The following is a 25,759-nucleotide window of genomic DNA, read 5'->3' on the forward strand; positions in this document are numbered from 1 at the left end:
AATCATTAGTGGAGGTTATAGTAATCTAATTAACATTGGATACTGTTATCCATTCATAAATCAAATACTTATTGGGTTATTTATATATGTTAGTTCCCAGGAAGGAGAAGTATATATAAATGATACATTCTATGTTCCCCTGAATTTACCTGTTGCAGTAAAAGTAACTTGGATTTTGAGTTGTACATGCCTAAAATTGTCTTAATAATGCCTTCTATTTACTTTGATCTTAGACTATTTATATAGCATTTTTAAGTTGAAATTTATTGAAAGCATGGCTGTCAATTGCAGGAATTACCACTCAAATGCAAAATCAGTATTTGAGATTTGATTAATACCTCTTTGGCTGAATTCTTTATGACTCTTTCAATTTGAAATAAACTGACTATACCAACTATTACAACACAAAAAAAATCACAAAGGTCATTCCCCAAATCACTTTTTCTGGCTTGTTTTTAAATTATAGTTGCATGATGACTCAAAAATATTTGATAGCTTAAATCAAAATATAAATAAATGCAATTCAAAAGAAATAACATAAGAAAGGAGAATTGATGGAAAGGTCTTCTAAATAAAATTGTCAGATTTCTGGCTATAAATTCATCTCACAAGCTGAATTACGGAATGCAGCATCGATTATTTCATTATCAGTAACGGGAAAATACAGCCATCTATCAGCAGACCTAATTCCTGATACTACTCTTTTCTGATGGATTGTTTTTTGTAAAAGAATGAATTTCTTTAAACTACGGCTTAATATCAAGTTTAGGTGCTTTTTTAGAACTCAAATTAATGAGTTTTAAAAGTGCAGTGTACACATTTCATCACTTGGGAAACTGCAACTCAGAGAGATAGAGGACTTTACATTGATTATATATATATATATATATATATATATAGCAGGTGCTTTCAGGAGACCAAACAGTAGAAGGCAATTTCTCTCCAGTCATGGCATTTGCTCTCCTGGGATTTTTGGATCTTCCAAACCTCCAGGGATTTGTATTTGGAATTTTCTTTCTCATCTACATATTCATCTTTACAGAATAATCACGACGGTAGACGCTGTGCTCCAGACACCCCTGTATATTTTCCTTGCAAATTTCTCGTCACTCGAAATCGGTTACGTATCTGTCACTTTCCCTAGGATTCTAGTGACCCTTTGGACTCAGGACAGAAGTGTTTCTTCGTTGAGCTGTGCCATCAGACGCGCTTCTTCCTTGCTCCGGGAGCCCCGGGGGCGCTCCTCCTGGGAGTGAGGTCTGTGCCCTGTGCGTCCATGTGCAGCCTCTGAGCCATCAGAGGCGCCTCTTCCTTGCTCCGGGAGCCCCGGGGGCGCTCCTCCTGGGGTTGAGGCCTGGGCCCTGAGCATCCACGTGCAGCCTCTGCACGCCCTTCCCTCACAACCCACAGGACGGGCCTGCAGTCGGCTGCTGGCGCCTGGGCGCGGGAAATCCAGTCTTGACAGCACAGACATGCCGGGTGTACTTACTGCTCTTCTGTGCTTCACACCAGATCGACCGCTTCTTCTGTGACATTCCCCATTGATCACCGTGGCCTGTGGGGACACTGCACTTAATGAAATGTGTGTCTCTCGGTTGCTGTGCTGTTTGCCACGATTCCTTTCCTCCTGATACTGGGCTTTGATGTCAAAATCATTTCTGCCGTCTGAAAGCTGCGCTCAGCCACAGGCTGGTCCAAAGCCTTCTCCACCTGCTCTTCCCATCTCACCGTTGTGCTTTTATTCTCTGGTTCCGTGACTATTACCTATTTATGCCCCAAATCAAATCATTCCGCAGGAACCGACAAAATGTTCTCTGTTTCCTACACTGTTGTGACGCCAGTGTTTAACACCTTGATATACAGTCTTAGGAATAAGGATGTGATTGCAGTTTTGAAAAAACTTTTACTTAAGAAAACACTGCAAAGATGTGAAAGGTCACTTTTCAATATTTGTCTCAGAGGGCTCACAGAAATATAGTTTAATTTCACTCTTCCCATGTTCACTGACAGTGTTCAGTTCAGTTCAGTTCAGTCGCTCAGTCGTGTCCGACTCTCCGTGACCCCATGAATCACAGCACGCCAGGCCTCCCTGGCCATCACCAACTCCCGGAGTTCACTCAAACTCATGTCCATCGAGTCGGTGATGCCATCCAGCCATCTCATTCTCTGTCGTCCCCTTCTCCTCCTGCCCCCAACCTTTCCTAGCATCAGAGTCTTTTCCAGTGAGACAACTCGTCGCATGAGGTGGCCAAAGTATTGGAGTTTCAGCTTCAGCATCAGTCCTTCCAATGAACACCCAGGATTGATCTCCTTAAGAATAGACTGGTTGGATCTCCTTGCAGTCCAAGGGACTCTCCAGAGTCTTCTCCAGCACCACAGTTCAAAAGCATCAATTCTTCGGGGATCAGCTTTCTTCACAGTCCAACTCTCACATCCATACATGACCACGGGAAAAACCATAGCCTTGACTAGACGGACCTTAGTGTTAAGTATTCCTAATTATTATGTTGTCATTTACAATTATTACTATTTTGGGTTTTCTGCCTGAAGTCATTTTGACTATATTTTAAATAAGAAAATTTATTAATTGTGTTTTATTCTTTAATACAAATCTACTTTTTCATAGCTATTTTAAATTTACCCAACTATAACACTTCAGAAAACTAAGATCGTGGCGTCTGATCCAATCACTTCATGGGAAATAGATGGGGAAACAGTGGAAGCAGTGTCAGACTTTATTTTGGGGGGCTCCAAAATCACTGCGGATGCTGATTGAAGCCATGGAATTAAAAGACGCTTACTCCTTGGAAGGAAAGTTATGACCAACCTAGACAGCATATTAAAAAGCAGAGACATTACTTTGCAAACCAAGGTCTGTCTAGTCAAGGCTATGGTTTTTCCCGTGGTCATGTATGGATGTGAGATTTGGACTGTGAAGAAAGCTAATCGCCGAAGAATTGATGCCTTTGAACTGTGGTGTTGGAGAAGACTCTTGAGAGTCCCTTGGACTGCAAGGAGATCCAACCAGTCCATTCTAAAGGAGATCAATCCTGGGTGTTCATTGGAAGGACTGATGCTAAAGCTGAAACTCCAATACTTTGGCCACCTCATGCGATGCGTTGACTCACTGGAAAAGACTCTGATGCTGGGAGGGATTGGGGGCAGGAGGAGAAGGGGACAAGAGAGAATGAGATGGCTGGATGGCATCTTCGACTCGATGGAGGTGAGTTTGAGTGAACTCTGGGAGTTGGTGATGGACAGGGAGGCCTGGCATGCTGTGATTCATGGGGTAGCAAAGAGTCGGACACAACTGAGTGAGTGAACTGAACTGAACACTTTCAGATAAGTAAACCGCTAGAATTTTGCTTAAAATGTGTAGAAAAAATATACTTTGCCTTGATAACTGGTAAATTATTTACAAATATTCTGGTACTGCCATTTGTATTTGTGACACATTCATTTTTCATGGGAGATTTTTTATTAGATATGTGATGCAGAATGAACACAAGACTAAATTAAAAGTCATATATTTATGAACAGTAATTTTAAAATAGAATGAAAACCTTTTATTGCATTCACTTTCTCAGTATAAATTAAGAAAATTGTTCCATGTGTAATCAGAGGGAGCTGTATATCTGGATCTTTTCTTCCCACTTCTTCCAAGAGTGATAAAAATTGAATATCAAACATCTGACAGTGCTGTCATACTGCTTTCATTACTGTGCTTCATAACAATTTCCAAAATGTATTTCCTACTTAGAATCTTTGCTGCTAAGTCACTTCAGTTGTGTCCGACCCTTTGTGACCCCATTGACGGCAGCCCACCAGGCTCCCCCGTCCCTGGGATTCTCCAGGCAAGAACACTGGAGTGGGCTGCCATTTCCTTCTCCATAGAATCTTTGCTAGAGCTTACTTAATTAACAAAGTTGCAATGAAAAAGAAAATCTATGTATGAATTCTTTTTTTACACTTAATATCAAGGAACAGATTAGTAATTTAGATGAAAATTCAGAGCTTCCCTGATACCTCAGATGTTAAAGAATCCACCTACAATGCAGGAGACCCCATTTCAATTCCAGGGTCAGGAAGATACCCTGGAGAAGGGATAGACTACCCACTCCAGTATTCTTGGGCTTCCCTTATGGCTCAGCTGATAAAGAATCTGCCCACAATGCGGGAGACCTGGGTTCGATCCCTGCGTTGGGAACATCCCCTGATGAAGGGAAAGGCAACCCATTCCAGTATTCTGGCCTTAAGAATTCGATGGACTGTATAGTCTCTGGGGTTGCAAAGAATCCGTCACGACTGAGCAACTTTCACTTTCCAAGCAAAGATTCACACACAATTACTTAATATCACAAATAGTAATATATACATAAAAAATGCCTAACACTGCCTCCCTATAAGCTATATTTAAATTAGCATAAATATACCTAACCTTTTTTTTATTTATTAAAAAAGGTTAGTTATCTTTATACCTTTACCAGTTGATCTTTCAGCAATGTATATGAAATTAACCAGAGGGTACAGATAAAATCAAGAATTATTCCATCATAAATATCCTAACCGAAAAGAAAAAAGAGAGAATATATCACCACTTCACTGTACAGCTGCTTCTGTCTTTCGAATGTGTAACTCAAGGGATACTCAGTCTCTATAACCAAAAGTTATTACTAATACTTGTAGACAACATCACTTATTTATCTAATGATAATGTCACTTTATAGGTTTAATTTCTTTTGTAGATTTTCTTCATTCAGATTAATTTCTCTTTAAAAGAGTTAACAGTTTAATTATAACATTTGATTTATAAATTTGGATTTTTATTTTTCTAGGGCTTGTGAGGATTCCTAGGTGTTTCATTGGTATAGAATTTGCCTGCCAATGAAGGAGATACAGGTTCGATTCCTGGGTTGGGAAATCTCCTGGAGAAATAAATGACAACTCACTGCAATATTCTTGCATGAAAAATTCCATGGACAGAGTAGCCTAGGGGGCTATATAGTCCATGAGTTAGCAGGCGTCAGACGTGACAGAGTGATTGAGTATGCACACGTGAGTGTAAATATCTTAACCTACTTCATCTATTTTTTGTATGTGTCAAAAATTAAATACATTACTGATGGTGATAAAGAAAGTGAAGATATAATAGTTGCTGCTGCTGCTAAGTCGCTTCAGTCGTGTCCAACTCTGTGCGACCCCATAGACGGCAGCCCACCAGGCTACCCCGTCCCTGGGATTCTCCAGGCAAGAACACTGGAGTGGGTTGCCATTTCCTTCTCCAATGCATGCAAGTGAAAAGTGAAAGTGAAGTCGCTCAGTCGTATCCAACTCTTAGCGACCCCATGGACTGCAGCCTACCAGGCTCCTCCATCCATGGGATTTTCCAGGCAAGAGTATTGGAGTGGAGTGACATTGCCTTCTCTGATATAATAGTTATGGGATTGCTATTCTTTCCCTTTCAAACTGTGACACTAAAGAAGTCTCTTGGATGAAATTAGGTCAAACCAGTCAGTCCTAAAGGAAATCAACCCTGAATATTCATCGGAAGGACTGATGCCAAATTTGAAGCTCCAATACTGGCCACCTGATGCAAAGAACCAACTCATTGGAAAAGACCCTGATGCTGGGAAAGATTGAAGGCTAATAGGAAAAGGAAGTGGCAGAGGATGAGATAATTAGATAGCATCATGGGCTCAATGGGCATGAACTTGAACAAACTCTGGGAGACAGTGGAGGACAGAGGAGCCTGCCACACTATAGTCCATAGGGTCACAAACAGTTGGACATGACTTTGAGACTGAACAACAATAGTAATCCTTTCCCTTAACTCTTAGATAAGCAAATTGTAATGAAATGAAGCAGTATCAGTCCTATAATTAATATAACTGATTTTTGTTTTGAATTTATTATAATCTGTGCATTCTAAAGTATCTCAACTGTTCTTTTTGTATCAATTTCTCTGTCTATAAAATAGCAACAACACCTACTACCATTAATTATGTCAAAGCAATGAACACAATATCTTGGATTCAAGGAGTCTTTTGCAAATTTTAAAAATCTTGGAGAAGGAAGCATTTGCCAACCTCTAGTTTTCCATAGAATAAAGGCTACTCATTTAAATTTTGAAATTATTTTTAACAATATTATTAATACAAATTCTCTTACAACAATGTTCGCACTTCCCTGCCCTCTTAAACCTTCAGGCAGAGTTCATTCTGCATTAGTGTCTCATGATATGCATGCATGAAGAAATAGATGCTCTTATCCTTCGTTTACAGCACCCGCCACTATTTGCTGACATGGAATATTTAATTTTGCACTGAATTTCTATAGAACACATATTCTTCTATCTCCTTTCCTTTCTTGATTCTCATCACTTCATTTTCAAGATTCTAGAAACATTCTTTAATTCATTAACTATTTTTTCCTAATATGTTTTTCATTGTCATCTATCATTCTTTATCCCACTGAAAAAGAGTAGACAGCTTTTTGTTGGTCATTTTATTTTATTTACAATTCTAAATGAGACCTCACTTGAAAGAAAAGGACAGAGATTATCTCAAGCCTCTTTCTCTTTTTATTTGATCTAAGATAGGAAAGTTATGACCAACCTAGATAGTATATTAAAAAGCAGAGACATTACTTTGCAAACCAAAGTCTGTCTAGTCAAGGCTATGGTTTTTCCCGTGGTCATGTATGGATGTGAGAGTTGGACTGTGAAGAAAGCTGATCCCTGAAGAATTGATGCTTTTGAACTGTGGTGCTGGAGGAGACTCTTGAGAGTCCCTTGGACTGCAAGGAGATCCAACCAGTCCATTCTAAAGGGGATCAGTCCTGGGTGTTCATTGGAAGGACTGATGCTGAAGCTGAAACTCCAATACTTTGGCCACCTCATGCGATGCGTTGACTCACTGGAAAAGACTCTGATGCTGGGAAAGGTTGGGGGCGGGAAGAGAAGGGGATGACAGAGAATGAGATGGCTGGATGGCATCACCGATTTGATGGACATGAGTTTGAGTGAACTCTGGGAGTTGGTGATGGACAGGGAGGCCTGGCGTGCTATGATTCATGGGGTCGCAGAGAGTCAGACATGACTGAGCGACTTAACTGAACTGAACTGAAGATATCCAGTAGTTTGCTAATGTTTACACATACTTTCAGTATGGAAATGCAATATATGAGGCAGTTATTAATTGATTCTCTGTTTTTTCAAGTATGTTGGCTGTCACAGAATAATGATCCTCAAAGACACATTTTATAAGGAAGGCTGAGTGCCGGAGAATTGATGCTTTTAAGTTGTGGTGTTGGAGAAGACTCTTGAGAGTCCCTTGGACTGCAAGAAGATCAAACCAGTCAATCCTAAAAGAAATCAATCCTGATTATTCATTGCAGGGACTGATGCTGAAGCTAAAGCTAAAATACTTTGGCCACCTGATGCGAAGAGCTGACTTATTAGAAAAGACCCTGATGCTGGCAAAGATTGAGGGGACGAGGAGAAGGGGATGACAGAGGACAAGATGGTTGGATGGCATCACCAATTCTATAGACATGAGTTTGAACAAGCTCCGGGAGATGGTGAAAGACAGGGAAAACTGGCGTGCTGCAGTCCATGGGCTCACAAAGAGTCGGACACAACTGAGCGACTGAATAGCAACAGCAATATATATATGTGACAACCTTGTGTGTGCATGCTAAGTCACTTCAGTTGTGTCTGATTGTGTCACCCTGTGGTCTGTAGCCAGCTAGGGTCCTCCTCCTGGTAAGAATACTGGAATGGGTTGCCATGCCCTTCTCCAAAATATCTTCCCAATCCAGGGATCAAACCCACGTCTCCTACAGTTCCTGCACTTCAGGCAGATTTTTTACAACTGAGCCACTGGGGAAGGCCATATATGACAACCTTAATCATTCCAAATATAATTACTTCAATGAATCCACCTAGGGAAGTTCGCATCTGTGTTATTACATGCACATACACAAACTCTTTTTATCTATGTATCTATCATCTATCTAAATGCTTTAAACACAAAATATAAATGTACATATATAAATATGTATATCTTTTGTGTGTAAAGCTTATTATGGCAAAGCTCAATCATCTTACTTTTTGAAATTTTAACATCTCTCTAAAAGTTTGTTTCATAATTTATATTTTTTCCAACTCTTCCCTTAGACCATCTGTTCACCTTCTCTTTATCTTCCAGTTCTATTATTCTATTATATATATTCTCTGTACTAATTATAAGATAGTGAAATAAGCTTATATGCTTTCATGTCACAGCTAAAGAAATAGTTATCAATATAAAGGTTACATATAGCAAAACACTATTCCAAGAAACAATTATACGTATGATACTTATATAAATATAAATATGCAGATATCTTTAAAAGAAGGAAAGAAAGAGAAGATGCCTACCATTATTCCCTGAATATTCTTTTCCAGCAAGCAATCCATAGCTATTAATACAATCCAGATGCACAATGAAGACATATTCACTTTTCACTTTCCCTGAATCAGGCTATTAATCTTGGAAAGATTTTGCACATATTATTGACCTTCTCATCCTTCGTTGTCAGTTGGCTTCAGTCCACAAGAGTGATATTCTCCTAAAGTAAACACACACACACACAGACAAGCATGTAGGCCTACATAAATAAATATCTGTTTTTGTGTTTCTAAATAATAAAACTGTGTGTGCTTAGTTTCTCAGAATTATAAGTGACTTGTTCTGGAAATGGCACAATGAAAAGTAGTAACAAAAGATTATCTTGGTAATAAAGATATTTATTTGAGCATGACTTTACTAGCGTGTGAGATGAATGCAATTGTGCGGTAGTTTGATCTTTCTTTGGCATTGACTTTCTTTGGGATTGGAATGAAGACTGACATTTTCCAGTCCTGTGGCCACTGCTGAGTTTTCCAAATTTGCTGGCATATTGAGTGCAGCACTTTCACAGCATCATTTTTCAGGATTTGAAATTGCTCAACTGGAATTCTAGCTTTGTTTGTAGTGATGCTCTCTAAGGCCCACTTGACTTTACATTCCATGATGTCTGGCTCTAGGTGAGCGATCATGCCATTGGGATTATCTTGGTCTTGAAGATCTTTTTGTACAGTTCTTCTGTGTATTCTTGCCACCTCTTCCTAATATCATCTGCTTCTGTTAGGTCCATACCATTTCTGTCTTTATCGAGCCCATCTTTGCATGAAATGTTCCCTTGGCATCTCTAATTTTCTTGAAGAGATCTCTTGTTTTTCCTATTATGTTGTTTTCCTCTATTTCTTTGCACCAATCACCGAGGAAGGCTTTCTTATCTCTCCTTTCTATCCTTTGGAACTCTGCATTCAGATGCTTATATCTTTCCTTTTCTCCTTTGCTTTTCACTTCTCTTTTTTTCACAGCTATTTGTAAGGCCTCCTCAAACAGCCATTTTACTTTTTTGCATTTCTTTTCATCTCACACGCTAGTAAAGTCATGCTCAAAATTCTCCAAGCCAGGCTTCAGCAATATGTGAACCATGAACTTCCAGATGTTCAAGCAGGTTTTAGAACAGGCAGAGGCACCAGAGATCAAATTGCCAACATCCGCTGGAACATGGAGAAAGCAAGAGAGTTCCAGAAAAACATATATTTCTGCTTCATTGATTATGCCAAAGCCTTTGACTGTGTGGATCACAATAAATTGTGGAAAACTCTGAAAGAGATGGGAATCCCAGACCACCTGACCTGTCTCTTCAGAAACCTGTATGCAGGTCAGGAAGCAACAGTTAGAACTTGACATGGAACAACAGACTGGTTCCAAATAGGAAAAGCAGTTCATCAAGGTTGTACATTGTCACCCTGCTTATCATGAGGAATGCTGGGTCTGGAAGAAGCACAAGCTGGAATCAAGATTGCTGGGAGAAATATCAATAATCTCAGATATGCAGATGACACCACCCTTATGCAGAAAGTGAAGAGGAACTCAAAGGCCTCTTGATGAAAGTGAAAGAGGAGAGTGAAAAGTTTGGCTTGAAGCTCAACATTCAGAAAACAAAGATCATGGCATCTGGTGCCATCCCTTCATGGGAAATAGATGGGAAAACAGTGGAAACAGTGTCAGACTTTATTTTTTTGGGCTCCAAAATCACTGCAGATGCTGATTACATCCATGAAATTAAAAGACGCTTACTCCTTGGAAGGAAAGTTATGCTCAACCTAGATAGCATATTAAAAAGCAGAGACATTTCTTTGCCACCCAAGGTCCATCTAGTCAAGGCTATGGTTTTTCCTGTGGTCATGTATGGATGTGAGAGTTGGACTGTGAAGAAAGCTGTTTGCCGAAGAATTGATGCTTTTGAACTGTGGTGCTGGAGAAGACTCTGGAGAGTCCCTTGGACTGCAAGGAGATCCAACCAGTTCATTCTAAAGGAGATCAATCCTGGGTGTTCATTGGAAGGACTGATGCTGAAGCTAAAACTCTAATACTTTGGCCACCTCATGCGTCGAGTTGTCTCACTGGAAAAGGCTCTGATGCTGGGAGGGGTTGGGGGCGGGAGGAGAAGGGGACGACAGAGAATGAGATGGCTGGAGGGCATCACCGACTCTGTGGACATGAGTTTGAGTGAACTCCGGGAGTTGGTGATGGACAGGGAGGCCTGGCGTGCTGTGATTCATTGGGTTGCAAAGAGTTGGACACGACTGAGCGACTGAACTGAACTGAACTGAACTGAACTGAATACAACTGGGCCTATTATAGCAATTCTTGTCTAAAGGTCTTACTACAATAGAACATTTCACAATAAGGTTATAGAATTCCCAAGTGAATTATTTGTTATTTGTTGACCCATACAGAACTATATAACTGGAGAAAGAAAGGTCTCTCAGTGTTACAAGTAATTTTTATTTTGGTACTAACTAACACTTTATAGACAGATAAATTGAGCTTAAGATAAATATTGAAAATTTATAACAAATATATAAGAAATCAAGTTCTGAAATACAACTTATTATTTCAGTGAATGAACTAAGGTATTTGCATGGCCATTGTCTCAGTGTCATCATGACATCCTTGTTCCTTAGACTGTATATCATGGGTTTAAACACAGGCGTAGACGTGAGAAAGCACTTTGTCAGTTACTGGTAAGCCTGGGGATTTGGGTCTTAAATATGTGACAAGGCCTGATCTGAAGAACAACACCACAACCATAAGATGAGATGAGCAGGTGGAGAAAGCTTTGCCCCAACTTGTGGCTGATGGCAATTTAAGGATTGTGGAGATGATTTTGCCATAGGAGACAAGTATCAACAGAAAAGGAACCAAAACAGTGCAGCAACTGTGAAGACTAACATTTCACTCAGAAAAGTGTCCCCACAGGCCAGCCTGAGTATGGGAAGGATGTCACAGAAGATGTGGTTGACAGGGTTAGAACCACAAAAGGGCAGAGAGAAAACCTGGCCTGTCTGGCCACCAGCCTCACATGCCAGCCACACACCTTGTAGCTCATGATTAGAGGATAGTGCAGAGGGCTACAAATGGCCACGTAGTGGTCATAGGTCATCACAGCCAGATGGAAGCATCGGTGGCTCCAAGTATAAGAATGAAGCACGGTTGTGTGGCACAAGCAACTAAACAATCTGTTCTTCTTTGTGTCCAAAGACTAACGAGCATTCTGGGGAGTGTAATAGACACACAGCAGATTTCCAAAAGGGAAAAGTTGCCAAGGAAAAAATACATGGGGGTCTGGAGACCAGGGTCTAGTTTTGTTATCAGAAATATGATGCCATTGCCCATCAAGATAATTATATAGATGAGTAAGAACAGTCCAGATAAAAACGTCTGGAGATGAGGAACATCAGCAAAGTCCAAGAGAACAAACTCCATCAGTTTAGTGAGATTACCTTCTGGTGCTTTTTTTTGGTGTTCCATCTGTGAAAAGGCGGAAATGTATAACCTGCTTTATATTTTTCCATCAGGAATCAGTGCCTGTTTTATAAATTGTATCAGGATATCCAGATTGATTTCCAAGATCAATGCAATTGTTTCTAATTTAAGAATTTTATTATATATGCATTTCTCCTTTCTCAGTTTATAATCCATGTGTTATCACCATAAACTCTCCCTTGAAATATCTTTTAGGGCATTCTTTTCGAATACAGTCCAAATTCAAAAAAGTTTAAGTGTTAGTCATTCAGTTGTGTCTGACTCTCTGATCCCATGAACTGTAGCCCACCAGGCTTCACCGCCCATAGGATTTCCTAGGCAAGAATAGTGGAGTGGGTTGTCATTTCCCTCTCCAGAGGATCTTCCCCACCCAGGGATCAAACCCAGGTCTCCCACAGTGCAGGTGGATTATCAACTGAGCCACCAGGGAAACCCCAAATGCCCTGATCAGCATAGGCATTGGACAAACTGATAATCATTGAAGATAGACCCACAGTGTTGCTACGTGATCCCAGTTTTAAATACTTACATTATTTTGTGGCCGTGTCTCATGGCTTATGGGATCTTAGTACCCCAACCAGAGACTGAAGTGAAAGTACAGAGTCCTAATCTTTGGACTTCTAGGGAATTCCCTTAAATATTTACATTTTTTTGGCAAATTTACTGTATATCTCTATAACTTTCCTTTACATTCTTCAGTAGAACTATTAATATAACAGAAATTACCTTCCTTATATATTTTCAGCTACATATTTCAATGCTTCATTTCCTTCCCATCACTTGATGATCTTGATCATACATGTTCTTATATACAATTCACATTATTAGGCAGTTTACAAAAAAATGAGAGATTTTATTTTATTGTACATAGGGGAATAAAATACATATATTTCTGTAAGATAGTATGTGGGGGCTATAAGAGGGGTTTATTCTGGAAAAGGTGTGTGGGAATAGATACAGATAGAAGCAATTAAGAGGGTCACTCTGGGAAAACAGAAGTCACCTGGAATGTGTCCACTAGCTGTGTAAGATACTTCCTATTATGCTTTACCCTGTGTTTTGTGTGCTTCTCGGTTGTCTTTGTTGTTCCTCAAAAAATAATAATAATAATTCAGATAACAGTTTCTAAACTCACTTTTCTTGAACTAGGATACTGAGATTTAGCAACGATGGATATATTGATCATTTGCACATTGGTTCTGTGATTGCAAATCAGTGCCTATTTTTTAAATCATACTTAAGTTTGAATCCTAACTCGGTTATTTATTATCTGTTATATTAAGTAATTGTTTAAATTTTCTGTTTGCTTTCTTATTTGAGATAATTAAATATGATATAGTTGATAAAATTACCTATCACTTTTAATATGTTTAAGTTATGGTCCTATAACTATAATTATTAATATGACATAATGTTCTTAAATCTTTAGTTGCCAGGGTTGTAACACACTCCCTAGAAAAAATTGTTTTTGGTAGAGTTATTGAGTTACTTGTTGATGATTACATTTTTGCATTTTTTTTCCCTTTCATCAGAGCCAGGAGTAGAATACAGTCTGAGCTAAATAAGGAATGAGACTCCTCAGAGCATGCACTCAGTTTCAGGGCTGACTCTGCATTGCACCATTGTTAAAGGGACTGCCTCATTAAATATTACACTCCAGGCATCACTTGACTCAACATGATTCCCAACCCTGCTTCTCATTTCCCCATCATTTATGTTTTGAGTTTTTCCATGCAAGCACAGTCTAAATATAGTGTCATGGACAAAAAATACAATCCTGACAAGATGACCTGCAATCGAATCATAGCTTCACTTGCATGCTTTGTGACAATGCGAACTGCTTAATCTTCCTGTGCCGTAGATCAGTTCAGTTCAGTCGTGTCCGACTCTTTGCGACCCCATGAATCACAGCATGCCAGGCCTCCCTGTCCATCATCAACTCCTGGAGTTCACTCAAACTCATGTCCATCGAGTCGGTGATGCCATCCAGCCATCTTATTCTCTGTCTTCCCCATCTCCCCCCGCCCCCAATCCCTCCTAGCATCAGACTCTTTTCCAGTGAGTCAACTCGTCGCATGAGGTGGCCAAAGTATTGGAGTTTCAGCTTAAGCATCAGTCCTTCCAATGAACACCCAGGATTGATCTCCTCTAGAATGGACTGGTTGGATCTCCCTGTAGTCCAAGGGACTCTCAAGAGTCTTCTCCAGCACCACAGTTCAAAAGCATCAAATCTGCTTCTGTTTGGTCCATACCATTTCTGTCCTTTATCGAGCCCATCTTTGCATGAAATGTTCCCTTGATATCTCTAATTTTCTTGAAGAGATCTCTTGTTTTTCGTATTCTGTTGTTTTCCTATATTTCTTTGCTTTGATCGCTGAGGAAGGCTTTCCTATCTCTCCTTTCTATTCTTTGGAACTCTGCACTCAGATGCTTATATCTTGCCTTTTCTCCTTTGCTTTTTGCTTCTCTTCTTTTCACAGGTATTTGTAAGGCCTTCTCAGGCAGTCATTTTGCTTTTTTGAATTTCCTTTCCATGGGGATGATCTTGGTCCCTGTCTCCTGTACAATGTCATGAACCTCTGTCCATAGTTCATCATTCAGTCTATCTATCAGATCTAATCCCTTAAATCTATTTCTCACTTCCACTGTATAATCATAAGGGATTTGATTTATGTCATATCTGAATGGTCTAGTGGTTTTCCCTACTTTCTACAATTTATGTCTGAATTTGGCAATAAGGAGTTCATGATCTTAGACACAGTCAGCTCCTGGTCTTGTTTTTGCCAACTGTATAGAGCTTCTCCATCTTTGGCAGCAAAGAATACAAACAATCTGATTTCGGTGTTGACCATCTGGTGATGTCCATGTGTAGAGTCTTCTCTTGTGTTGTTGGAAGAGTGTGTTGATATGACCAGGGCGTCCTCTTGGCAAAACTATATGAGCCTTTGCCCTGCTTCCTTTCGTGCTCCAAAGCCAAATTTGCCTGTTACTCCAGGTGTTTCTTGACTTCCTACTTTTGCATTCCAGTCCCCTATAATGGAAAGGACATCTTTTTCGGGTGTTAGTTCTAAAAGGTCTTGTAGGTCTTCATAGAACCATTCAACTTCGGCTTCTTCAGCATTACTGGTTGGGGCATAGGCTTGGATTACTGTGATATTGAATGGTTTGCCTTGGAAACGAACAGAAATCATTCTATCCTTTTTAAGATTGCATCCAAGTACTGCATTTCGGACTCTTTTGTTGACCATTATGGCTACTCCATTTCTTCTAAGGGATTCCTGCCCACAGTAGTAGATATAATGGTCATCTGAGTGAAATTCACTCATTCCAGTCCATTTTAGTTCACTGATTCCTAGAATGTCTACGTTCACTCTTGTCATCTCCTGTTTGAGCACTTCCTAACATTCCAGGTTCCTATGCAATATTGCTCTTTACAGCATCGGACCTTGCTTCTATCACCAGTCACATCCACAACTGGGTATTGGTTTTGCTTTGGCTCCATCCCTTCATTCTTTCTGGAGTTATTTCTCCACTGATCTCCAGTAGTATACTGCGTACCTACCAACCTGGGGAATTCCTCATTCAGTATCCTATCATTTTTCCTTTTTATACTGTTCATGGTGTTCTCAAGGCAAGTATATTGAAGTGGTTTGCCATTCCCTTCGGCTGCAAAACTGACTAACAATTTATTAACAGTTATAATTGTTTTATGAATTAATTCATTTGATACATGTAAAGCAAATTAAAGATGTTTTGGCATTCATAGAAAGTCTATTTAAAAGCTATCTATTATGTTTGTCATTATAAACTAAATTTTACCATACATTGACATGAATCCGCCCCGGGTGTACATGAGTTCCCCTTCCTGAACCCCCCTCCCACCTCCCTCCTCCCTTTATCCTCCCTCTAGGTCATCCCCGCACACCAGCCCCCGAGCATCCTATAACACGCATCGACCCTGAACTGGTGATTCGTTTCATATATGACAGCATACATGTTTCAATGCCATTCTCATGTCAATGTATGGCAAAACCAACCAATATAATATTGTAAAACAATTAGCCTCCAATAAAAAAAAAAGAGAGAGAAAAATGAAAGAAAATGATAGGGGAAACTCTTAAGGCAACAGGAAGCATTTAGAAGTGAGATACTGCTGTAGTATTGTTACTGTTTTGAGTCATTTACTAATAATATTGAAGCTGTTCAGAATCAGAGAGAGGCATTTAAGGCCAAAATTAATGAAAAGATTTTTGTTAAGGCTGTTAGTCAACGCTTTTCACCTGGACAATATCTATTGTATAAAATATATTACTAAAAATCAGTATCTCATTTTTGGTATAATATTATTTTAAAATATCTGTTGCCATATATATTATTAAAACAATTGACTCCTTAAAAATAAATAAATAAGAAAAAATAAAGTCAAAAAAAAAAAGAAAAAAAGAAACTAAATTTTATTCTTCTACATTTCACTCTCTGTTTTGCCACTATGAAAAACTGATCTCTAATTTACCTTGTCTTTGTATAACATAGTTAATGAGGGAATGAAATAAGATATTAAAACAATCATCATAGTGATATAAAACTCCCAGACTCTTAGATGTGAATTCTTCAAGAATTTTCTGCCAATAATTTCAATAATATTATCACCTCTACTCTGTAGAACTAATAGGGAGAACACACACGAATATGTAGCAAATAGTGTTGCAATTCCTTTCATTTACCTTTTATTTTCCCACTGATATTACATGATCTGGGACCGAAGGACTGAGACTATTTTCACACTTGAGAACAATATAGAACCTAGAAAATGCTTTCTTACTTAATATAGTGTTCATTATTTGATTCTGAAATTTAGAAAAGGAACAGACACTTTTAAAATTGTCAATCTGATGTACACCCGGTGCAGATTCATGTCAATGTATGGCAAAACCTATACAATAATGTAAAGTAATTAGCCTCCAATTAAAATAAGTAAATTTAAAAAATTAAATAAAATAAATTAAAAAAAATAAATTTACATCTAAACACAAAATAAAATAAAATAAAATTATCAATCTGAAAAGAAAGAAAAAATTAATATACAAAAGAATAGAATTTTAATCTTTATCATTTTATGAACAAAAACATTTAGTATGAGCAATTTCACCCATGACTTGAATAAAATTATTTCCAGTGCTATATAAAATACAGTTTCTAATTGTATAGATACAACATTTTGGTGATCAAAACTTGTATGACATGAAATAGGTAAGATTTGAGTTTGAATTTTTCAAGAGTACAACATGGTGTATTTCAAGTATATTTGTATATCTGATAAAAATTCGCAATGTAATCCTTGAAAATAATTTAAAAACAATGTTGATTTAAAGCTATCTTTATTATTTTATAAATCCTGAATTCTATAATTTTCTTTCTTCAAAATAATTGTTCTTTGAATTCCCCAATGGTTGTAACTTTATTTTATGTGTTATGTCATTTTAAATCTCTTATTATAATATCAAACTGAATAAACATATATAAATTTTGTTACAATGTGTTGACTCAAATGAAGTTTTCTTTAATATCATCTATACCTAGTCTTTAATTATTACATTTTTTGACATTTCAAAGTGACTTAGTACCGTTATTTATTATTAAATTGCAAATTTTATTTAATATATTAAGAAATATATATAAGTTGCTTTAATGAACCAAAACATTTGCTGCCATGTTAAAATTTATAATTTACACATGTTTTAGTGTGTAGATTAGTAATTTAAAATAAGAATTAAACCTTAATATAATTATCTTCACATTTACCTTTCTTTCTTGAGATGATGCTGATTTTTCTCACTAGAGGTCAGAATATTTAAGTTCCTGTGAGGAAATGTCTGATGCTAGGAGTGATTGGGGGTGGGAGGAGATGGGGATGACAGAGAATGAGATGGCTGGATGGCATCACCGACTTGATGGACATGAGTTTGAGTGAACTCTGGGAGTTGATGATGGACAGGGAGGCCTGGCATGCTGTGAGTCATGGGGTCGCACAGAGTCGGACATGACTTAGCGACTGAACCGAACTGAAGTGAAATTCCTTGTTTCATCAAAGTTATTCAACTGGCCTTTAAATATTCTGTTATTTCTAAACATAAAGTGCTCTTTAAAAGTAGTTATCTCTACCCAAGGGATCTCAGCCACCTGGAACATTTAAATTTCCAATTAAAATCATCACTTTGTGAATTTTCTGACTTGTATTTTTTTTTTTAATTTTCCCAGATAGCTCTCACTCTACTCAGAAAACGTTTTTCTTCAGCCTCTTCAGGGAAAAGGACACAGTGCATTTTATTTCTTAGATGTGAGCAGGGTGCTAAGTAATATTATTTGTGGGCTCCTCAGGTGGTACACTTGTTAAAAAATTGGCCTGCCAATGCAGGAGATGCAAGAGGTCAATGCAGGAGATGCAAGAGACACAGGTTTGATCCCTGGGTCAGGAAATTCACCTGGAGTAGGAAATGGCAACTCACCCCAGAATCCTTGCTGGAAGAATTCCATGGACAGAGAAGCCTGGTAGACTAGAGAGTCATACATGACTGAGCACACACACTCACACAGTATTATTGGGGTCGATCCAAAACAGACATGCATCCAATTCTTACCTTAACTATTATGAATGCATTATGCAGAGCCTTTCTATGATATGTTCCTTGATTCCTAGTTACAGGACAGATCTATGTAATAGTTATAATACATATTCTGATGGCAAATATTTTTATGTGCAAAATTACTGTGTTAGGTTAATTAAGGTTTATGATTTCTTCAGCAACCTGAGATTTAGCTGATGAATGAATTCAGTTCAGTTCAGTTCAGTCGCTCAGTCGTGTCTGACTCTTTGTGACCCCATGAACCACAGTACCAGGCCTCTCTGTCCATCACCAACTCCTGGAGTTCACTCAAACTCATGTTCATCAAGTCGGTGATGCTATCCAGCCATCTCATTCTCTGTCGTCCCCATCTCCTCCCACCCCCAATCCCTCCTAGCATCAGACTCTTTTCCAGTGAGTCAACTCGTCGCATGAGGTGGATTTAAAAATTTAACCCAAGGTTAATTGTAGTAGGAGAAAATTTTTCCTCTCTTTTGCAGCCCACCACCAATTTTTTCCAAATTTATTTTACATGTTCAAGGTGTGAATACTTTCAGACTCTAGTTGCAATAAAATGAGACTCTGGAATAAGTCCAGCTGAGATCATGAGAAAGATGCTAAGCAAAAAGTTTGTGAGTTATATGCTTCAAATGTGGAGAAATTTCTCCAACATATAAAGATTGTTTAAAAATCTTGGCTTAGAGCCAGTTTCTCATGACCTAAAAGATTGGATATCGGTTCCAATTATTTAGCAAATAGTGATTTCTTAAGGTTTATGATTATGAAGAGAAAATATTTACAAGAGAGGGAACACATATAGTAATGTGACAGTGGGAGTGATTTGGAAGGTTAATTAAAAAGTATCAGGAGCCTCACGGCAAAGATCACAGAAGGCCCATGAGTAGTGGGTGGTGGGTCAGGCTTATCACGGGGACAATATGTGATAAAGAACAGAGGGGAGTGAGAGGCCAGCCAGGATGAGCTCCTGCAGGGGCTCATCCAAGAAACAGCTAGTGTTGGGAAGTAGTTGCAAGACCTCGTGATTCGCAGAATGCAGTACTATGTTTGGGCTTCTCATGTGGCTCAGTGGTAAAGATTCTGCCTACCAGGCAGGAGAGGCTAGGGACGCAGGATTGAGTCCTGGGTCAGGAAGATCCCTGGGAGTGGGAAATGGTAATCCACTCCAGTATTCTTGCTTGAGAAATCCCAGGGACAGAGGAGCCTGGTGGGCTATTGTCCATGGCATCTGATAAAGAATCCGACACAGCTGAGCGACTAAACACAGCTCAGCGCAGTATCATGCATAAATAAAGAAGTCTTCTGCTGAAATAGAATAGAAATTCCAGAAAAGGCTCACATATACATGAAAATCTGTCACTGACTAAAATAGCCTACCAAATTGGTAAAGCATGGGCATTTAAAAATAACTGTTATTCGGACAACTGGGCAGCCTTAGAGGGGGGAAAAAAAGAAAAAAACAGTATATGTATTTTTGATAACTATCCCACAAGAAGATAAACCCTAAATGATACACAATTTTGTATATTTTAGAGTGAAATGATTACAGTATTCTAAGAAATGGGTTTTGTAATTTTGGAGTAAGGAAAGTTTAACTCATTAAAATTTACAATGCAGGACACACACACAGTCAAACAAACAAACAAACAAAACTGTGTAAAAATAAATGATTCTAGATGCTAAAAAGTAGCAAGCCCCATAAGTATCAAATATAATGGAAAAAAATGTTACAACTGATTTCAAATAAAATGATCTTGGCTCCTTCTTTAATACAGAGAAAAAGTCCAAAGTATAAATTTTAAAAATGGGCAAAACAGATGAATTAACAATTCACAGAAGAAAATTATTCCTTCAACATACAGACAACAGCTTCATTTGTAGAAAAAATATAATAAGTAAACTGTAATCTGAACAATGATACAGTGTTAAAAAATCTGAGACATTTTCCTATGCGTTGTGTATGTGTGGAGAGGAATGTCCAATTGACCAATATCACAATTGTGCTCACTCTGAATTAATCAGTAAGTATGCACACATACTAAGTTATGCAGTAGCATGATATTGCAACAAATTTGTGCTTGAAAAATTGTGACTATTTTATGACTTAATGAGCCTTGATTTCCAGTGAGTCAACTCGTCGCATGAGGTGGCCAAAGTATTGGAGTTTCAGCTTTAGCATCAGTCCACTGGAAAAGACTCTGATGCTGGGAAAGGTTGGGGATGGGAGGAGAAGGGGACGACAGAGAATGAGATGGCTGGATGGCATCACCGACTCTGTGGAGATGAGTTTGAGTGAACTACGGGAGTTGGTGATGGACAGGGAGGCCTGGCGTGCTGTGTGTGATTCATGGGATCTCGGAGAGTCGGACACAACTGAGCGACTGAACTGAACTGAACTGAGCCTTGATTTCGATATTGTCATCTATTCTTTTTTCTCCCACAGTTATATGATATCTTTAAAATATGTTCTATAATTTATCAAAACTTTCTAGTGCTTGAAAGTAGACTGGGTTATTGCGACCCAGTGCCTCTTAACCACAAATGAGAGTTATTTGTTTTTAATTGTTTTAGAGGTTGGAAAATTAAACTTGGCTTTAAGTATGTCCTTTCATAAAGATATTGATTTATTTTTCAAAGCAATTCTCTAACATCACCAGTCTTGAATCATATTTTTGTTGCTTTCTACTTTTTTATAATAAAAAGTAATTCATTTTTCTAAATTAGTTTCATAAAAAAATGGAAGCATAGCCAAAAGTAAGAAAGAGTATTATGCTTTTTTACCATGATAGAATATGCTCATTAAATAAAACTTAAGAAATGGGGGGAATTATGTATATATGTATGATAAATGGTGTTCTAAATACTGCTTTTTACCTTAACAAAAAGGGTATGCACAGTATGTTTATGATTTGGTTTGCTAAAAAATATGCTTAATCCTTGCTGTATGTAATTGCATTTTATTCATTTCTATAGCTCCTTGTTTTTCCTCTATGTGAAATTATCACAATTACAGTCAATTCTAGTTTGATAAAGATTTGACATTATGAATGATGCAAAATGAGCATTCTCAGATGCGTCCCTTGGCATACATGTGCACATATTTCTTCTGGTACAGGCTAAGGGTAAGCTTTTCTTGATGAAGGCAGGCTGTGTGCTAATATGCTGTACAATTCACACACCAGCATCAGGTGAGAGCTTTTATTGCTCTACATCCTTTATGTATGTGATAGGGTGAGTCTTTTTATTTCCTCCTTGTAATGAATGTGTCACAGATTTCATTTGGTTTTAATCTGGTTTTGATTTCCATTTCAGTTCAGTTCAGTTCAGTTCAGTCACTCAGTCGTGTCCGACTCTCCGTGACCCCATGAATCATAGCACACCAGGCCTCCCTGTCCATCACCAACTCCCAGAGTTCACTCATACTCAAGACCACAGAGTCGGTGATGCCATCCAGCCATCTCATCCTCGGTCGTCCCCTTCTCCTCCCGCCCCCAACCCTTCCCAGCATCAGAGTCTTTTCCAGTGAGTCAACTCGTCGCATGAGGTGGCCAGAGTATTGCAGTCTCAGCTTTAGCATCAGTCCTTCCAATGAACACCCAGGATTGATCTCCCTTAGAATGGACTGGTTTGATCTCCTTGCTGTACAAGGGACTCTCAAGAGTCTTCTTACTGGTTGCTAATGAGTTATTTTCTTATTTTTTCTGGGCATTTAGATTATTCTGTCTTTTGAAATGCATCTTTAAGTCTGTTGTCAATTTCTTTTCTGAATTTTTGATGCTTTTGATTTAGATCATTCCTTTAAGTATAGTGTATTTAAACATTTTATGTTGAAAAGTTTCACTCTGAATAGCAGTATTTCTTAGTCCAGGAAGGGCAACAGATTAATGTTTACATTATGACTAATAATTTTATCAAAAACACTTTTCTCAAACCAACATCATGAAGTTAATAAACATTATCTTGGAAGATTCATTGTTATGTATTTTCTTAAATTTACAAATTATCTGAGATTACATTTTAAAATAAATTTTGTGAAGTGAGGGTCAAGCTCTCTTTTTTTGCACCATTATTAATAGTTAATATAATTTATTAAAAGGCCATCTTTTCTACATTTTCTGTTGTATTAACTTTTGCTTATTCAAGTGTGTGCATGTTCTATAATCATTCAACAAGTATTCTCTAAAACTTTCCATATGCAGTAATCTTTGCTAGCTGAAATCTTTAGGTTTTAAGTAAGTTATAGCAATACAGAGGGAGACAAAATAGAATATACATTATGAATTTTGGATAAAAATATTGGGAGGCCAATTGATAGATAAAATATATTATATTGTTTTAGTACTTTGGCCACCTGATGTAGAGAGCCAACTCAATGTAAAAGACCCTGATGCTAGTAAAGATGAAGGCAAAAAGGAGGAAACAATGGAGGATGAAATGGTTGGATATTAATAGTGTCACTGACTCAATTTACATGAATCTGAGCAAATTCTGAGAGACAGTGGAAGACTGAGGAGAGCGGCATGCTACGGTCCATGAAGACACAGAGTCGGACATGACTTACCAACTGAACAACAACAAATCAAATAAGCAGTGAGTTTTTGCTGACAGAGACTAGTTCATTAAATATGAGATAAGCAAAAAAATATAATTTCTTATAAATACAAACACTAGGGAGATAATCCTGATATCAGAAAGTCAAGCATCAAATGGCAGGATCATGAGGATAATCAATTTATATTAATAAAGGAAGCAAAATTTCAAATAATGTCTGATTAAGATAACTGCAGAACTAAGTGGGGGAAAAGATCATTGGCTCAAAGCAGTGGATAAGATGTTAAACATTAAGGCAGTCATTTTCTCAAGGTTGTCGTGACATTCTCATTCCTCAGAGTATATATCATGGGATTCAATATCAGGGTAACACGGTACAGAAAGGAGAAAAAAATCTTTCCTATAAAAATGTTGGAATCATGTCATAAATATGTAATGGTTCTGTGTCCACAACATAAATGCACAACTATGGGACTTCCTACGTGGCCCTAATGGTAAAGAACTTACCTATCAATGCAGGAGACATAAAGAGACACAGGTTCGTTCCCTGGGTAGGCAACATCCCCTGGAGAAGGGCATAGCAGCCCATTCCAGTGTTCTTACCTGGAGAATCCCGTGGACAGAGGAGCTGGCTGGGCTACAGTTCATGGGGTTGCAAAGAGTCAGACACTACCGAAGAGACTTAGTGCACATGCATGATGTGAACTAAGCAGGTGGAGAAATCTTTGGCTCATCCCGCTGCTGATGGCAACACAGGATGGAGAAGTGATTTTACTGTAGGAACCAAGTGTCAACTGAAAAGGGGTCATGACAAACGATTCACTAATGGTACAGCTGTAGAGAAGACTAGTGTCTCATTCAGAAAAACAGTCCCACAGCCCAGCTTGCAGTTAGATCCAAAAATGACAGAGGGGAAATCTGGCATGTTTGCCTTATTCTGGCTGTAACAACCCTGATCCAAGAGCCAAGTGTCATCAGCTGAACACAGAGCTCCTGGTTTATAAGTAGGGGAAGTTGCGGAAGTTATAGTTGGCCACATAGCAGTCACAGGCCACAACTGTCAAGACAAAGTATTCTGTGTCCCCAAGAATACAAATGAAACGTATCTTTGTAGGGCAGGCAAAAAATTTATTTTTTCTGACTGTGAAGGTTTATGAATGTTCTAGATTTCCAGGAAGGAAAAGTTACTGGGGAAAAAACACATGGGAATTTTAGAGCCTGGTCAACTCTGATTATAAGAGTATTGTTGTTGCTTCTCACCAGGATAATCACATAAAAAAGGGAAATACTACAAAGAGAAACACTCAGACATTGGGAATATAGAAAAATTGAAAAGAACCAGTGTTATCACTGAAGTGAGATGTGCTTCTTGTTTGTGTGTGTGTGTGTTTAATGTTCTTTCTGTGAAAAGAGTGAAATCAATAGTTTTTATTTTTACTTTCTATAGTAATTTTATTTTATATAGTAGAGTTAGTTAGTCAAGTCGCTTAGTCATGTCCGACTCTTTGGGACCCCGTGGACTGTAGTCTCCCAGACTCCTCCGTCCATGGGATTCTCCAGGCAAGAATACTGGAGTGGGTTGCCATTTCCTTCTCCAGGAGATCTTCCTGACCCAGGGATCGAACCCAGATCTCCCGCATTGCAGGCATACGCTTTAACCTCTGAGCCACCAGGAAAGCCCAATATAGTATAGCTATATATAAATGTATATTTGTTATTGCTGTTCAGTCTTCCAGTCATGTCCCACTCTTCACAACCCCATGGACTGCAGCACTCCAGGCCACCCTGTCCCTCACCATCTTCCGGAGTTTGCCTAAGTTCATGTCCATTGCACCCGTGATACCATTCAGCTATCTCATCTTCTGATGCCCTCTTTTCCTTCTGCCCTCAATCTTTCCCAGCATTGGGTGCATCAGGTGGCTAAAGTATTGGAGCTTCAGCATCAGTCCATTCAAAGAATATTGAAATATATATGTTTATATTATATAAAATACATATTATACATATGTAAAAGTGTCTATGTACATATGTATCCTATGATATATATGCATCATAATCTTAAATTTATCTCTGTTTTTAACTATTATTAAAGTCATTTTTGTCCTTTTTCAAAGACATGACCAAACATTATATATTCTGGCTCTGTTTAGTACATAAAAAATGTGTTATTTCTTTCAAATATCAAATATTATTTGACTGGTATTAAAATTTCTCTGTTAGCTACTAAATATTCTGTAAAATGTTGGGAGGCAATAAGAAAAAAAATGAAGAAAAGAAAAGAAGTAATTTTCTTCCATATGTAGTTTTTATTTTCTGAATAAAATTTATTATTTTTGTGATGTGCATATTATTCTCTTTGTAATAAATCTATACTACAAAAAAGTATAAATAAATAAATAAGTCAGACATCTGAATTCCTGTCACTGTAAAGAAGCCCACCCTCTCTTCTAATACACATCCAGATATTGCTGACATATATACACACCAACCGGAAAGATGCACATGTGAAATGATATGTGAATATATGGATGCTAGCTCCCTTTGTGTTACAAAAATAGAGTTACATTTATACATATATTTATGTACTTATTGAATGTCTGAAAAGTTTGGGATTTCCTCACTGGCGTGGCTCTAAAACAT

General features: G+C 38.1%; 1 pseudogene; it reads right to left on the minus strand.

Annotated features, from left to right (window-relative positions):
* Positions 1–1,165: 1,165 nt before the first annotated feature.
* On the minus strand, positions 1,166–11,912 carry LOC148777227 (olfactory receptor 10AG1-like; annotated as a pseudogene).
* Positions 11,913–25,759: the final 13,847 nt, after the last annotated feature.

Source organism: Moschus berezovskii, chromosome 7 (assembly GCF_049115385.1).
Source record: "Moschus berezovskii isolate FMDL1 chromosome 7, NW_MosBer_1.0, whole genome shotgun sequence".
Lineage (NCBI taxonomy): Eukaryota > Metazoa > Chordata > Mammalia > Artiodactyla > Moschidae > Moschus > Moschus berezovskii.